The sequence below is a fragment of the Cherax quadricarinatus genome, chromosome 7, assembly GCF_038502225.1.
Source record: "Cherax quadricarinatus isolate ZL_2023a chromosome 7, ASM3850222v1, whole genome shotgun sequence".
NCBI lineage: Eukaryota > Metazoa > Arthropoda > Malacostraca > Decapoda > Parastacidae > Cherax > Cherax quadricarinatus.
Window position 1 is genome coordinate 63,549,029 of NC_091298.1, and position 19,030 is coordinate 63,568,058.

A 19,030-nucleotide genomic window follows, 5' to 3' on the forward strand; every position below is an offset into this window, starting at 1 on the left:
AAAATCAGGGGGGTCTAGGTAAAATCAGGGGGGTCTAGGTAAAATCAGGGGGGTCTAGGTAAAATCAGGGGGGTCTAGGTAAAATCAGGGGGGTCTAGGTAAAATCAGGGGGGTCTAGGTAAAATCAGGGGGGTCTAGGTAAAATCAGGGGGCTCTAGGTAAAATCAGGGGAGTCTAGGTAAAATCAGGGGGGTCTAGGTAAAATCAGGGGGGTCTAGGTAAAATCAGGGGGGGTCTAGGTAAAATCAGGGGAGTCTAGGTAAAATCAGGGGGGTCTAGGTAAAATCAGGGGGGTCTAGGTAAAATCAGGGGGGTCTAGGTAAAATCAGGGGGGTCTAGGTAAAATCAGGGGGGTCTAGGTAAAATCAGGGGGGTCTAGGTAAAATCAGGGGAGTCTAGGTAAAATCAGGGGGGTCTAGGTAAAATCAGGGGGGTCTAGGTAAAATCAGGGGAGTCTAGGTAAAATCAGGGGGGTCTAGGTAAAATCAGGGGGGTCTAGGTAAAATCAGGGGGGTCTAGGTAAAATCAGGGGAGTCTAGGTAAAATCAGGGGGGTCTAGGTAAAATCAGGGGGGTCTAGGTAAAATCAGGGGGGTCTAGGTAAAATCAGGGGGGTCTAGGTAAAATCAGGGGGGTCTAGGTAAAATCAGGGGGGTCTAGGTAAAATCAGGGGAGTCTAGGTAAAATCAGGGGGTCTAGGTAAAATCAGGGAGGTCTAGGTAAAATCAGGGGGGTCTAGGTAAAATCAGGGGGGTCTAGGTAAAATCAGGGGGGTCTAGGTAAAATCAGGGGGGTCTAGGTAAAATCAGGGGAGTCTAGGTAAAATCATCGGGGTCTAGGTAAAATCAGGGGAGTCTAGGTAAAATCAGCGGGGTCTAGGTAAAATCAGGGGGGTCTAGGTAAAATCAGGGGGGTCTAGGTAAAATCAGGGGGGTCTAGGTAAAATCAGGGGGGTCTAGGTAAAATCAGGGGGGTCTAGGTAAAATCAGGGGAGTCTAGGTAAAATCAGGGGGGTCTAGGTAAAATCAGGGGGGTCTAGGTAAAATCAGGGGGGTCTAGGTAAAATCAGGGGAGTCTAGGTAAAATCATAGGGGTCTAGGTAAAATCAGGGGAGTCTAGGTAAAATCAGGGGGGTCTAGGTAAAATCAGGGGGGTCTAGGTAAAATCAGGGGGGTCTAGGTAAAATCAGGGGGGTCTAGGTAAAATCAGGGGGGTCTAGGTAAAATCAGGGGGGTCTAGGTAAAATCAGGGGGGTCTAGGTAAAATCAGGGGGGTCTAGGTAAAATCAGGGGGTCTAGGTAAAATCAGGGGGGTCTAGGTAAAATCAGGGGGTCTAGGTAAAATCAGGGGGGTCTAGGTAAAATCAGGGGGGTCTAGGTAAAATCAATCAGTCTACAAAGTCTCAGTAAATATATATACTGTATAACCCAATATCAAAACAAATCCCCCCCCCCCCCCCCCAAGAAGCTCTAATACAGACTCTGGAGTCGTAAGCGCTAAACCCACAAGGTACTGTGGGTTTAGCGCTTTGAAATATTTTTGGAACTTCAAAGCATAAAATTACTTGGCCGGTCGTCTACAACTTTGCCAGGTCCTCCACAACTTGGCCAGGTCCTCTACAACTTGGCCAGGTCCTCTACAACTTGGCCAGGTCCTCTACAACTTGGCCAGGTCCTCTACAACTTGGCCAGGTCCTCTACAACTGGCCAGGTCCTCTACAACTTGGCCAGGTCCTCTACAACTTGGCCAGGTCCTCTACAACTTGGCCAGGTCCTCTACAACTTGGCCAGGTCCTCTACAACTGGCCAGGTCCTCTACAACTTGGCCAGGTCCTCTACAACTTGGCCAGGTCCTCTACAACTTGGCCAGGTCCTCTACAACTTGGCCAGGTCCTCTACAACTTGGCCAGGTCCTCTACAACTTGGCCAGGTCCTCTACAACTTGGCCAGGTCCTCTACAACTTGGCCAGGTCCTCTACAACTTGGCCAGGTCCTCTACAACTTGGCCAGTTCCTCTACAACACTACTGAAAATAGGAAGATGTGGTTAATTCCACATTTCTGAGGAATTGCTATTAATTTTTCCGGCTATAATATATTCTGCCTAAGGAAAATTTATCCCGTCAAGTGAACGTAAAATTTTGGCTGTGTGGTTTTAAAAATAGGTTAGACAAATGAGTGATTGAGAGTTGGACCTGCCTAACATGGGCCAATAGATCTGCTTCAGTACTCCCTATGTCTTAATAATGGATATGCCTGATTTAATAGGTCTTCCTTACACCCGGCATCAAGACCTCTACCATTACCCTCACCACACCCGGCATCAACACCTCTACCATTACTCTCACCACACCCAGCATCAAGACCTCTACCATTACCCTCATCACACCCTGCATCAACACCTCTACCATTACCCTCACCACACCCAGCATCAACACCTCTACCATTACCCTCATCACACCCTGCATCAAGACCTCTACCATTATCCTCACCACACCCAGCATCAAGACCTCTACCATTACCCTCACCACACCCAGCATCAAGACCTCTACCATTACCCTCACCACACCCGGCATCAAGACCTCTACCATTACCCTCATCACACCCTGCATCAACACCTCTACCATTACCCTCACCACACCCAGCATCAACACCTCTACCATTACCCTCATCACACCCTGCATCAAGACCTCTACCATTATCCTCACCACACCCAGCATCAAGACCTCTACCATTACCCTCACCACACCCAGCATCAAGACCTCTACCATTACCCTCACCACACCCAGCATCAACACCTCTACCATTACCCTCGCCACACCCAGCATCAACACCTCTACCATTACCCTCACCACACCCAGCATCAACACCTCTACCATTACCCTCACCACACCCAGCATCAACACCTCTACCATTACCCTCACCACACCCAGCATCAACACCTCTACCATTACCCTAACCAAACCCAGCATCAACACCTCTACCATTACCCTCACCACACCCAGCATCAGCACCTCTACCATTACCCTCACCACACCCAGCATCAACACCTCTACCATTACCCTCACCACACCCGGCATCAAGACCTCTACCATTACGCTCACCACACCCAGCATCAAGACCTCTACCATTACCCTCACCATACCCAGTATCAACACTTCTACCATTACCCTCACCACACACATCATCAACACTTCTACCATTACCCTCGCCACACACATCAACACTTCTACCATTAATCTCACCACACCCAGCATCAAGACCTCTACCATTACCCTCGCCACAACCAGCATCAACACCTCTACCATTACCCTCACCACACCCAGCATCAAGACCTCTACCATTACCCTCGCCACACCCAGCATCAAGACCTCTACCATTACCCTCACCACTCCCAGCATCAACACCTCTACCATTACCCTCACCACACCCGGCATCAAGACCTCTACCATTACTCTCACCACACCCAGCATTAACACCTCTACCACTACCCTCACCACACCCAGCATCAAGACCTCTACAATTACCCTCACCACACCCGGCATCAACACCTCTACCATTACCCTCACCACACCCGGCATCAACACCTCTACCATTACCCTCGCCACACACAACATCAACACCTCTACCATTACCCTCACCACACCCAGCATCAACACCTCCACCATTACCCTCACCACACCCAGCATCAACACCTCCACCATTACCCTCACCACACACAACATCAACACTTCTACCATTACCCTCACCACACCCAGCATCAACACCTCTACCATTACCCTCACCACACCCAGCATCAACACCTACCATTACCCTCATCACACCCAGCATCAACACCTCTACCATTACCCTCGCCAAACCCAGCATCAACACCTCTACCATTACCCTCACCACACCCAGCATCAACACCTCTACCATTACCCTCACCACACCCGGCATCAAGACCTCTACCATTACCCTCACCACACACAACATCAACACCTCTACCATTACCATCACCACACCCAGCATCAGCACCTCTACCATTACCCTCACCACACCCAGCATCAACACCTCTACCATTACCCTCACCACACCCAGCATCAGCACCTCTACCATTACCCTCACCACACCCAGCATCAGCACCTCTACCATTATCCTCACCACACCCAGCATCAACACCTCTACCATTACCCTCACCACACCCAGCATCAACACCTCTACCATTATCCTCACCACACCCAGCATCAAAACCTCTACCATTACCCTCACCACACACAACATCAACACCTCTACCATTACCCTCACCACACCCAGCATCAACACCTCCACCATTACCCTCACCACACCCAGCATCAATAACTCTCCCATTACCCTCAGTGCACACAACATCAACACCTCTACCATTACCCTCACCACACCCAGCATCAAGACCTCTACCATTACCCTCACCATACCCAGCATCAACACCTCTACCATTACCCTCTCCACACACATCATCAACACTTCTACCATTACCCTCACCACACCCAGCATCAAGACCTCTACCATTACCCTCACCACACCCAGCATCAACACCTCTACCATTACCCTCACCACACACAACATCAACACTTCTACCATTACCCTCACCACACCCAGCATCAACACCTCTACCATTACCCTCACCACACCCAGCATCAACACTTCTACCATTACCCTCACAACACACAACATCAACACTTCTACCATTACCCTCACCACACACATCAACACTTCTACCATTACCCTCACCACACACAACATCAACACTTCTACCATTACCCTCACCACACACAACATCAACACTTCTACCATTACCCTCACCACACACAACATCAACACCTCTACCATTACCCTCACCACACCCAACATCAACACCTCTACCATTACCCTCACCACACCCGGCATCAACACCTCTACCATTACCCTCGCCACACACAACATCAACACCTCTACCATTACGCTCACCACACCCAGCATCAACACCTCCACCATTACCCTCACCACACCCAGCATCAACACCTCCACCATTACCCTCACCACACCCAGCATCGACAACTCTACCATTACCCTCACCACACACAACATCAACACTTCTACCATTACCCTCACCACACCCAGCATCAACACCTCTACCATTACCCTCACCACACCCAGCATCAACACCTACCATTACCCTCATCACACCCAGCATCAACACCTCTACCATTACCCTCGCCAAACCCAGCATCAACACCTCTACCATTACCCTCACCACACCCAGCATCAACACCTCTACCATTACCCTCACCACACCCGGCATCAAGACCTCTACCATTACCCTCACCACACACAACATCAACACCTCTACCATTACCATCACCACACCCAGCATCAGCACCTCTACCATTACCCTCACCACACCCAGCATCAACACCTCTACCATTACCCTCACCACACCCAGCATCAGCACCTCTACCATTACCCTCACCACACCCAGCATCAGCACCTCTACCATTATCCTCACCACACCCAGCATCAACACCTCTACCATTACCCTCACCACACCCAGCATCAACACCTCTACCATTATCCTCACCACACCCAGCATCAACACCTCTACCATTACCCTCACCACACACAACATCAACACCTCTACCATTACCCTCACCACACCCAGCATCAACACCTCCACCATTACCCTCACCACACCCAGCATCAACAACTCTCCCATTACCCTCAGTGCACACAACATCAACACCTCTACCATTACCCTCACCACACCCAGCATCAAGACCTCTACCATTACCCTCACCATACCCAGCATCAACACCTCTACCATTACCCTCTCCACACACATCATCAACACTTCTACCATTACCCTCACCACACCCAGCATCAAGACCTCTACCATTACCCTCACCACACCCAGCATCAACACCTCTACCATTACCCTCACCACACACAACATCAACACTTCTACCATTACCCTCACCACACCCAGCATCAACACCTCTACCATTACCCTCACCACACCCAGCATCAACACTTCTACCATTACCCTCACAACACACAACATCAACACTTCTACCATTACCCTCACCACACACATCAACACTTCTACCATTACCCTCACCACACACAACATCAACACTTCTACCATTACCCTCACCACACACAACATCAACACTTCTACCATTACCCTCACCACACACAACATCAACACCTCTACCATTACCCTCACCACACACAACATCAACACCTCTACCATTACCCTCACCACACCCAACATCAACACCTCTACCATTACCCTCGCCACACAGAACATCAACACTTCTACCATTACCTTCACCACACCCAGCATCAACACTTCTACCATTACCCTCACCACACCAAACATCAACACTTCTACCATTACCCTCACCACACCCAGCATCAACACTTCTACCATTACCCTCACCACACACCAACACTTCTACCATTACCCTCACCACACACAACATCAACACTTCTACCATTACCCTCACCACACACAACATCAACACTTCTACCATTACCCTCACCACACACAACATCAACACTTCTACCATTACCCTCACCACACACATCAACACTTCTACCATTACCCTCGCCACACACAACATCAACACTTCTACCGTTACCCTCACCACACACATCAACACTTCTACCATTACCCTCACCACACACAACATCAACACCTCTTCCATTACCCTCACCACACACAGCATCAAGACTTCTACCATTACCCTTACCACACCCAGCATCAACACCTCTACCATTACCCTCACCACACCCAGAATCAGCACCTCTACCATTACCCTCACCACACCCAGCATCAACACCTCTACCATTACCCTCACCACACCCAGCATCAACACCTCTACCATTACCCTCACCACACCCAGCATCAGCACCTCTACCATTACCCTCACCACACCCAGCATCAACACTTCTACCATTACTCTCACCACACCCAGCATCAACACCTCTACCATTACCCTCACCACACCCTGCATCAACACCTCTACCATTACCCTCACCACACCCAGCATCAACACCTCTACCATTACCCTCACCACACCCAGCATCAACACTTCTACCATTACTCTCACCACACCCAGCATCAACACCTCTACCATTACCCTCACCACACCCTGCATCAACACCTCTACCATTACCCTCACCACACCCAGCATCAACACCTCTACCATTACCCTCACCACACCCAGCATCAACACTTCTACCATTACTCTCACCACACCCAGCATCAACACCTCTACCATTACCCTCACCACACCCTGCATCAACACCTCTACCATTACCCTCACCACACCCAGCATCAACACCTCTACCATTACCCTCTCCACACACAACATCAACACTTGTACCATTACCCTCGCTACACACATCAGCACTTCTACCATTACCCTCACCACACACATCAACACTTCTACCATTACCTTCACCACACACAACATCAACACTTCTACCATTACCCTCACCACACACATCAACACCTCTACCATTACCCTCACCACACACACTATCAACACTTCTACCATTACCCTCACCACACACAACATCAACACTTCTACCATTACCCTCGCCACACACATCAACACTTCTTCCATTACCCTCGCCGCACACAACATCAACACTTCTACCATTACCCTCGCCACACACAACATCAACACCTCTACCATTACGCTCGCCACACACATCTACACTTCTACCATTACCCTCGCCACACACAACATCAACACTTGTACCATTACCCTCGCCACACACATCGACACTTCTACCATTACCCTCGTCACACACATCAACACTTCTACCATTACCCTTGCCACACAACATCAACACTTCTACCATTACCCTCACCACACCCAGCATCAACACTTCTGCCATTACCCTCACCACACCCAGCATCAACACCTCTACCATTACCCTCACCACACCCAGCATCAACACTTCTACCATTACCCTCGCCACATACAACGTCAACACTTCTACCATTACCCTCACCACACACAACAACACTTCTACCATTACCCTCACCACACACAACATCAACACTTCTACCATTACCCTCGCCACACACATCAACACTTCTACCATTACCCTCGCCACACACAACATCAACACTTCTACCATTACCCTCACCACACACAACATCAACACTTCTACCATTACCCTCGCCACACACATCAACACTTCTACCATTACCCTCGCCACACACAACATCAACACTTCTACCATTACCCTCGCCACACACAACATCAACACTTCTACCATTACCCTCACCACACACAACATCAACACTTCTACCATTACCCTCGCCACACACATCAACACTTCTACCATTACCCTCGCCACACACAACATCAACACTTCTACCATTACCCTCGCCACACACAACATCAACACTTCTACCATTACCCCCGCCACACTAAACTATCTCAGTATAATTATTAACTCGGTATATTAACACAATTACACGATCAAGTCAGGATGACATCTATGACATTTTTATTAGGGTATTTATACTCCCCCAGGATGCGACCCTTACCAGTAGGCCTGCTCATGGCCAGTAGGCCTGCTGCAGTGTTCATGTCTTATGTGAGCAGTTCCAATGGATATAAGGGAACATGCCCACTTCTGCCCGGGATCGAATCCCGGTTCTTCAGTTGACACCACTACCAACTGAGCCATGATACATCACTTATATATTTCATCTCAGCTTCCTACAATCTTGCAGGATGGATATAGACATAATAAATATATTACGCTAACTAAAACTTCCTAAAATATAATCAGTCTTCAATTCTCAGTTTTACAACCCATTTCTCCAATTTTTATTTCCACCTCATTTAAGGTAACATATAGAACACATTCCTCATTATTTCCTGGCCAGAGATTTCATCTCTGGTCGGGAGATAAACTAATACTTCCCACTAAGTTACTTTTGATATCAATTACTTACAATCTTTCCTATACTCTCCCCACCACCTTCCCACCTAATACAATTACTATCTGCTTCAATAACCAAACTCTAGTGGACTTATAACCTGGAAATACCTTACACGTGGGCCCCGCCCACCTCAAACGAAGTCTCCAACTGCTGCATCTCCATATAACACAATGTTATGGGTCAGACCATTTGCTAGTGGTTGTCTCCACCCCTCAGACTGGTCAATGTTGCTGTGTTGATCAATGTTGCAGCAGCCAGGCACAGCACTCCTCAGACTGGTCAATGTTGCTGTGTTGATCAATGTTGCAGCAGCCAGGCACAGCACTCCTCAGGCTGGTCAATGTTGCTGTGTTGATCAATGTTGCAGCAGCCAGGCACAGCACTCCTCAGACTGGTCAATGTTACTGTGTTGATCAATGTTGCAGCAGCCGGGCACAGCACTCCTCAGACTGGTCAATGTTGCTGTGCTGATCAATGTTGCAGCAGCCAGGCACAGCACTCCTCAGACTGGTCAATGTTGCTGTGCTGATCAATGTTGCAGCAGCCAGGCACAGCACTCCTCAGACTGGTCAATGTTGCTGTGTTGATCAATGTTGCAGCAGCCAGGCACAGCACTCCTCAGACTGGTCAATGTTGCTGTGTTGATCAATGTTGCAGCAGCCAGGCACAGCACTCCTCAGACTGGTCAATGTTGCTGTGTTGATCAATGTTGCAGCAGCCAGGCACAGCACTCCTCAGACTGGTTAATGTTGCTGTGTTGATCAATGTTGCAGCAGCCAGGCACAGCACTCCTCAGCCTGGTCAATGTTGCTGTGCTGATCAATGTTGCAGCAGCCAGGCACAGCACTCCTCAGACTGGTCAATGTTGCTGTGTTGATCAATGTTGCAGCAGCCAGGCACAGCACTCCTCAGACTGGTCAATGTTGCTGTGTTGATCAATGTTACAGCAGCCAGGCACAGCACTCCTCAGACTGGTCAATGTTGCTGTGTTGATCAATGTTGCAGCAGCCAGGCACAGCACCCCTCAGACTGGTCAATGTTGCTGTGTTGATCAATGTTGCGGCAACCAGGCACAGCACTCCTCAGACTGGTCAATGATGCTATGTTGATCAATGTTGCAGCAGCCAGGCACAGCACTCCTCAGACTGGTCAATGTTGCTGTGTTGATCAATGTTGCAGCAGCCAGGCACAGCACTCCTCAGACTGGTCAATGTTGCTGTGCTGATCAATGTTGCAGCAGCCGGGCACAGCACTCCTCAGACTGGTCAATGTTACTGTGTTGATCAATGTTGCAGCAGCCAGGCACAGCACTCCTCAGACTGGTCAATGTTGCTGTGTTGATCAATGTTGCAGCAGCCGGGCACAGCACTCCTCAGACTGGTCAATGTTGCTGTGCTGATCAATGTTGCAGCAGCCAGGCACAGCACTCCTCAGACTGGTCAATGTTGCTGTGCTGATCAATGTTGCAGCAGCCAGGCACAGCACTCCTCAGACTGGTCAATGTTACTGTGTTGATCAATGTTGCAGCAGCCAGGCACAGCACTCCTCAGACTGGTCAATGTTGCTGTGCTGATCAATGTTGCAGCAGCCAGACACAGCACTCCTCAGACTGGTCAATGTTACTGTGTTGATCAATGTTGCAGCAGCCAGACACAGCACTCCTCAGTTACCACACCTGAAACAAAACATTCACATTATAACCATAAACATTACACATTTATAGGTAAACATTACCATATAACAAACTAGTAACATTACTGCCTGATATATCCATTAATGTTTAATATAGTAAGTAAAGTTATCTTTTTCTTTAATAAATATTTCTTTCACATAAACCTGATGACCAACAATTTGTTAACATGGAAGTCTATCTGGATCACAAGGCGCAAGTTCCTTGGATCAAGAGACCTTCACTAAGTTATTTTCCAGTAATGGAAAAAAATAACCCAGAACTGGATACACCTTTATGCGTTATGTGACGTCTAGTGTGAGAGTTATTGTTTGATCAGAGGAAGGGAAGTAGCTCCAGTTCCTCGCATCAAAACCCCTCTACTAAGGTCCATCAGCCCCCCCCCTCCCTCTCCAAGACAGACCCAAAAGAAAATTATATTAAGACTATTAAAATATTAATAATTTGGTGACCAAGAGCTGCAGCAAACACGTCACCAGACAATACTTACGTATTGTCTGGTAAAGCCGGCGGGGGCGACAGGAGGAGGATCAAGACGTCTATCCTGTGCGACCACTGAATTTCAACTGACCTTTAGTGACCTTGAGGTTGGTCACTGTCCTGATCTTCACTATAACACCATCACTGATAATTTGACTAACTCTGACTACCACCACTAGATGGCACTATTACACCACCACTAGATGGCACTACTACACCATCACTATCAGTACTACTCATGGTGGAGCACTCAACCCGTGGGGGTCATGGACCACCTGGGAGGATAACTTCACTCCCAGGTGACATAGATCACATTCCTTAGATCAAGAGACCCTCACCACCACTTTCAAGGAACCTCTCTCAAGGCCACCACTCTCACCACCAGAGGAGCTCAACTTCACTACTATTGTACCACTAGTACCAGGGCCGAATTTATAAGGGATCAACTGCCCTGGGCCCCCCGCCAGAGGGATCTCCAGATGAAGGACTTCCTATATAATAAAATGCAATAATAAAAAAATTAGTTTAATTAATAAAAGGAATTAAAAAATAAAATATGTGTGGGGGGGGGGCATCAGAAAATGGAAAGAAAGGCTGCCCCCATCCCCTCTCCCTTTGAATAACTTGACTTAAATATTTCTGGTTAGCATCATTTTAGAGGTAAATGACCAGACCATGAGGTCAGAGGTGACCAGGGTGCACACACGTGCATGTGTGTGTGTGTCTGTGTGTGTGAGGTAGTTATTGTGTGTATGACTTTGATTGGCTATGTCGACCTCAGGAGGGCTATTCTGGTTAGTGTCAGTGTGGAGGTCAATGACCAACGAGTCAATTGGCGGCCTGGGGCTATATATGTGTCTGTGTGTGTTCGTTAACCACTTTTAGTGCTAGGCAATGGTCTGGGGCAGTGGTGTCTGTGTTGTAGATCTGTGTGCTGCTCACAAAGGTTTGCGATATATCATCATTTTGCAGTTATATCTTACACATGAATGCACATCCACAAACACACACACCCACACACACAGACACACAGACACACACACACACACACACACACACACACACACACACACACACACTCGTGGAGGAGTCACGTGGTTTGAGCTTGTGTTTTGGTGGTAATTTCTGACTGTGCCGTAAGGAATAGAGTGTGGGATATAGGTGTGTGAACGCATAAGAGTGCATAAAATCACTTAAGCCCCGAAAAAAGGAAATATAAGTGATCACAGAAAAGAAAACAAAGGAAATTAGTGGCTGAGTGTTTATTGGGGGCCGTTGGAAGGGTGAACGGTTGTGTCAGGACTAAATAGTGTTGCCATAATAACGCAGTGGGGTATTTGAAGAATAAGTGCGACTCAAGACCAGGGAGATAAGATATATGTATAGATGTGTCAGTAAATACAGTGAGTGAGTGAAAAAATTAGAAGAGCTAGAGACTATAGTGCATACAGGAAGTTAGTGGAAAAATTACCGAGAAGCATCAAACTTCAACTTCTGGGACAGGACAGACCAGCAATGTTACTGCACTGCCAGCCGCAAGTAATGTTCACCTAGTTTGAGTTGCATGGGGTCAATAGTACCTGTCTCTAGCTGGAATTGGGGGCCACTCTCCTCGAGCTATCAGAATTAGAATAAGCAGCATTTACTGGTATTTAATAGATTTAGAGGTAGCGGCATATAGGCGAAGCCTAGTGTATTTATTTTTGAACGTAATTTTAAACGCATAAGACAGTACAGTGGGAACCAAGAGATTGGATACATATACAATACATATGTAGTACATACGTGGGATATAAGGACTGTTTACATAAACATATCCACACACACTTGGTGAGAACAGACTGCTGTTATGTTAGGCAATTGAATAGCTGTAGCACACACACATACACACACACACACACACACACACACACACACACACACACACACACACACACACACACACACTCTGAAGTGTCCCTGTTCGCAGATGACGTGAAGTTGATGAGAAGAATTAAATCGGACGAGGATGAGGCAGGACTGCAAAGAGACCTGGAGAGGCTGGACATGTGGTCCAGTAACTGGCTTCTCGAATTCAATCCAGCCAAATGCAAAGTCATGAAGATTGGGGAGGGGCATAGAAGACCGCAGACAGAGTATAGGCTAGGTGGACAAAGACTACAGACCTCACTCAGGGAGAAAGACCTTGGGGTGACCATAACACCGAGCACATCACCGGAGGCACACATCAACCAAATAACCGCTGCAGCATACGGGCGCCTGGCAAACCTGAGAATAGCGTTCCGATACCTTAATAAGGAATCGTTCAAGACACTGTACACTGTGTATGTTAGGCCCATACTGGAGTATGCAGCACCAGTCTGGAACCCACACCTGGTCAAGCACGTCAAGAAGTTAGAGAAAGTACAAAGGTTTGCAACAAGGCTAGTCCCAGAGCTCAAGGGAATGTCGTACGAGGAAAGGTTAAGGGAAATCGGACTGACGACACTGGAGGACAGAAGGGTCAGGGGAGACATGATAACGACATACAAGATACTGCGGGGAATAGACAAGGTGGACAGAGATAGGATGTTCCAGAGAGGGGACACAGGGACAAGGGGTCACAACTGGAAGCTGAAGACTCAGACGAGTCACAGGGACGTTAGGAAGTATTTCTTCAGTCATAGAGTTGTCAGCAAGTGGAATAGCCTAGCAAGTGAAGTAGTGGAGGCAGGAACCATACATAGTTTTAAGAAGAGGTATGACAAAGCTCAGGAAGCAGAGAGAGAGAGGATCCAGTAGCGATCAGTGAAGAGGCGGGGCCAGGAGCTGAGTCTCGACCCCTGCAACCACAATTAGGTGAGTACAATTAGGTGAGTACACACACACACACACACACACACATATATATACAGGATTTCACACCTTCCTGTGAAGTGACACTATAACCCTTCCTTTCCCCCCCATCTCTCTCCCTCCTCTATCTCTCTCTCTCTCTCTCTCTCTCTCTCTCTCTCTCTCTCTCTCTATCTCTATCTCTATCTCTCTCTCTCTCTCTCTCTCTCTCTCCCTTTCTCTCATCCTCTCTCTCTTCCTCTCACGTTCTCTCTCGCTTCCTCTCTCTCTCTCCCTCTCCCTCTCTCTCTTCCTCTTCTTTTCTCTCTCTCTCTCTTCCCTTGTCACTCCCCCCCTTTCTCTTACCTTTTCCCTCTCTCTCACTTTCTCCCCCTTTTTCCCTTCTTTTCCCCTCCTTCTAGGCTCCCCTTCTCTCTCTCTCTCTCTCTCCCTCTCTCTCACTCTCTCCCCCTTTTTCTTTTTTTTCTTTCTCTCTCTCTTCCACTAAAAAAAAAAAAATGGTTGGGACTCGCAGGAATCAGGGATCAGATGACAATGGTACTGGTAGGGAGGAATGGATGGAGGAACAGTGGAAAAGGATAGAGCAAGAATGGGAGAGAAAATTAGGAGAGCTTTCTGAAAAAAATGGAGAAAAAGCTCTCTGTGAAATGGGAAAAGAGGTTGGAGAAGGAGACGAAGAATTGGGAGGCACAAGTCGAAACTGCAGTAGCCAGGGTAAAGGTCCTAGAATTTGAGGTAAACAGGCTGAAGCAAGTCTCAGGGGTAGTAACCAGAGAAGACATACCATACGAAGCTGAGAGGCTGAACAGGAAGGAAGGAGATATGAATTATGCTAAGGTCATATCAGCCTGCAAAGAAGGGCCAGGGAGTGGAAGGGAAGAGCAGATGGGTGCAGATGGAGAGGAAGATAGGTTGAATGCTGAGGCACAACCATGTTACCAAGACCCAATGGAAAAATCAAGGGAGAAAATGACCACATACAGACAGGAACCAGAGTCACAGAGGGAGAGGCAATGGGAGGAGGAAAGGGCAAAATCAGTGATTATCCATGGGCTTCGGGAGAGAGAGGAAAGGACACACACTGAAAGACGGCAGGAAGAAAGAAAGGAGATTGAGAAAATCATCATGGAAATAGGGGGAGAAGACATGGATGAGATTGTAAATTTTCAGAGAATAGGGGGGTACTTGAAGGGGAGAAACCGACCGATCAAGCTGATTCTCAGGACAGAAACAGTGCGGAACAGGATCCTCCAAGAGAAACCACGGTTGAAAAGCTCGGAAGAGTACAAGAAGGTGTTCCTAGACAGAGACAGAACACGAACAGAGAGACAGCAGCTGAGGGAGAGGACAAAAAAGCGAAAGAAGCTAGGAAAGGAGACAAGGATGGAACCAGCAGAGGTCAGTCAGAGCAGAACAGAGCAGCAAGGGCAAGCACACACACAACTATCCTCAGAACCCCACAACCTATCACACCATCCCAACACACAATACAATCCATACCCACAGCTTCCACCCAACCCCCAACCATAGAATCCCACAGTATGCTACCAGGTCTCCCACCCCCACAGGCCCCCCAAACCACAGTGTTGGAAAGGAAACTGAAGGTATGGTACACAAATGCTGATGGAATAACAAACAAGTGGGAGGAGTGGCACGAAAGAGTCAAAGAGGCATCACCAGACATCATAGCGATCACAGAAACCAAGCTTACAGGTATAACAGATGCCATCTTTCCAGCGGGATACCAGATCCTGAGAAAAGACAGAAGGAACAGGGGGGGTGGAGGAGTGGCATTGCTGATCAAACACCGATGGAATTTTGATGAGCTGGAGAGAGGAGACAGCGGAGAAGAAAGTGATTACATAGTGGGAACGCTTCACTCTGGTGGTCCCAAGGTGATAATTGCAGTGATGTATAACCCACCACAGAACAGCAGGAGGCCAAGGCAAGAGTATGACGAGAGCAATAGAGCGATGGTTGACACACTGGCTGCAGTGGCCAGAAGAGCTCATGCATGCAGGGCAAAGCTCCTGATCATGGGTGACTTTAACCACAAGGAGATCGACTGGGAGAACTTGGAGCCACATGGGGGCCAAGATACATGGAGGGCTAAGATGATGGAGGTGGTACTGGAAAACTTCATGTACCAACACGTAAGGGACACTACAAGAGAGAGAGGAGAGGATGAACCAGCAAGACTGGACTTAGTATTCACCTTGAGTAGTGCAGATATTGAGGACATCACATATGAAAGACCCCTTGGGGCCAGCGATCATGTGGTTTTGAGCTTCGAATACACAGTAGAGCTACAAGTGGAGGGGGAAGCAGGAAGGCCAGGACAAATGAAACCAAACTACAGGAAAGGGGACTACACAGGAATGAGGAACTTCCTGAATGAGGTTCAGTGGGACAGAGAACTGGCAGGGAAGCCAGTTAATGAGATGATGGAATATGTAGCAACAATGTGCAAGGAGGCTGAGGAGAGGTTTGTACCCAAGGGTAACAGGAATAATGAAAAAGCTAGGATGAGCCCATGGTTCACCCAAAGATGCAAGGAGGTAAAAACCAAGTGTGCTAGGGAATGGAAGAAATATAGAAGGCAAAGGACCCAGGATAATAAGGAGAGCAGTCATAGAGCCAGAAACGAATATGCACAGATAAGAAGGGAGGCCCAGCGTCAATATGAAAACGACAAAGCAGCAAAAGTCAAATCTGACCCAAAGCTGTTATACAGCCACATCAGGAAGAAAACAACCGTCAAGGACCAGGTAATCAGGCTAAGGAAGGAAGGAGGAGAGACAACAAGAAATGACCGTGAAGTATGCGAGGAGCTCAACAAGAGATTCAAAGAAGTGTTCACAGAGGAGACAGAAGGGGCTTCAGAAAGACGGAGAGGTGGGGTACACCACCATGTGCTGGACACAGTACACACAACCGAGGAAGAAGTGAAGAGGCTTCTGAGTGAGCTAGATACCTCAAAGGCAATGGGGCCAGATAACATCTCTCCATGGGTCCTGAGAGAGGGAGCAGAGGCGTTATGTGTACCCCTAACAACAATATTCAATACATCTATCGAAACAGGGAGATTGCCTGAGGCATGGAAGACAGCAAATGTGGTCCCAATCTTTCAAAAAGGAGACAGACATGAAGCACTAAACTACAGACAAGTGTCACTGACATGTATAGCATGCAAAATCATGGAAAAGATTGTCAGGAGAAGAATGGTGGAACATCTAGAAAGGAATGATCTCATCACCAGCAGACAACATGGTTTCAGAGACGGGAAATCCTGTGTCACAAACCTACTGGAGTTCTATGACATGGTGACAGCAGTAAGACAAGAGAGAGAGGGGTGGGTGGATTGCATTTTCTTGGACTGCAAGAAGGCGTTTGACACAGTACCACACAAGAGATTAGTGCAAAAACTGGAGGACCAAGCAGGGATAACAGGGAAGGCACTGCAATGGATCAGGAAATACTTGTCAGGAAGACAGCAGCGAGTAATGGTACGTGGCGAGGTGTCAGAGTGGGCACCTGTGACCAGCGGGGTCCCACAGGGGTCAGTCCTAGGACCAGTGCTGTTTCTGGTATTTGTGAACGACATGATGGAAGGAATAAACTCTGAGGTGTCTCTGTTTGCAGATGACGTGAAGTTGATGAGAAGAGTTCAGTCGATCGAAGACCAGGCAGAAATACAAAGGGATCTGGATAGGCTGCAGACCTGGTCCAGCAACTGGCTCCTGGAGTTCAATCCCACCAAGTGCAAAGTCATGAGGATTGGGGAAGGGCAAAGAAGACCGCAGACGTAGTACAGTCTAGGGGGCCAGAGACTACAAACATCACTCAAAGAAAAAGATCTTGGGGTAAGTATAACACCAGGCACATCTCCTGAAGCGCACATCAACCAAATAACTGCTGCAGCATATGGGCGCCTGGCAAACCTCAGAACAGCATTCCAACATCTTAATAAGGAATCGTTCAGGACCCTGTACACCGTGTACGTTAGGCCCATATTGGAGTATGCGGCACCAGTTTGGAACCCACACCTAGCCAAGCATGTAAAGAAACTAGAGAAAGTGCAAAGGCTTGCAACAAGACTAGTCCCAGAGTTAAGAGGTATGTCCTATGAGGAGAGGTTAAGGAAAATCAACCTGACGACACTGGAGGACAGGAGAGATAGGGGGGACATGATAGCGACTTACAAAATACTGAGAGGAATTGACAAGGTGGACAAAGACAGGATGTTCCAGAGACTGGACACAGCAACACGGGGACACAGTTGGAAGCTGAAGACACAGATGAATCAAAGGGATGTTAGGAAGTATTTCTTCAGCCACAGAGTAGTCAGGAAGTGGAATAGTTTGGGAAGCGATGTAGTGGAGGCAGGATCCATACATAGCTTTAAGCAGAGGTACGATAAAGCTCATGGTTCAGGGAGAGTGACCTAGTAGCGACCAGTGAAGAGGCGGGGCCAGGAGCTTGGACTCGACCCCTGCAACCTCAACTAGGTGAGTACACACACACACACACACATGTATATATATATATATATATATATATATATATATATATATATATATATATATATATATATATATATATATATATATATATATGTATGTATGTATGTGTGTGTGTACTCACCTAGTTGTACTCACCTAGTTGAGGTTGCGGGGGTCGAGTCCGAGCTCCTGGCCCCGCCTCTTCACTGATCGCTACTAGGTCACTCTCCCTGAGCCGTGAGCTTTATCATACCTCTGCTTAAAGCTATGTATGGATCCTGCCTCCACTACATCGCTTCCCAAACTATTCCACTTACTGACTACTCTGTGGCTGAAGAAATACTTCCTAACATCCCTGTGATTCATCTGTGTCTTCAGCTTCCAACTGTGTCCCCTTGTTACTGTGTCCAATCTCTGGAACATCCTGTCTTTGTCCACCTTGTCAATTCCTCTCAGTATTTTGTATGTCGTGTGTGCGTGTGTGTGTGTGTGTGTGCGTGTGTGTGTGTGTGTGTGTGTGTGTGTGTGTGTGTGTGTGTGTTTGTGTGTGTGTGT

At 47.8% G+C, this 19,030-nt stretch overlaps 1 protein-coding gene across 1 annotated transcript in view; it reads right to left on the reverse strand.

Moving 5' to 3' along the window:
• LOC128686935 (uncharacterized) overlaps positions 1-11,224 on the reverse strand; it is a 49,245-nt gene extending 38,021 nt beyond the window's left edge. The window contains exons 1-2 of the mRNA XM_070082619.1: positions 11,149-11,224; positions 9,076-10,643 (exon numbers count right to left, since the gene is read on the reverse strand). The gene's annotated coding sequence lies outside the window, so the exon portion shown is untranslated. The remainder of the gene's footprint in view (positions 1-9,075; positions 10,644-11,148) is intronic.
• Positions 11,225-19,030: the final 7,806 nt, after the last annotated feature.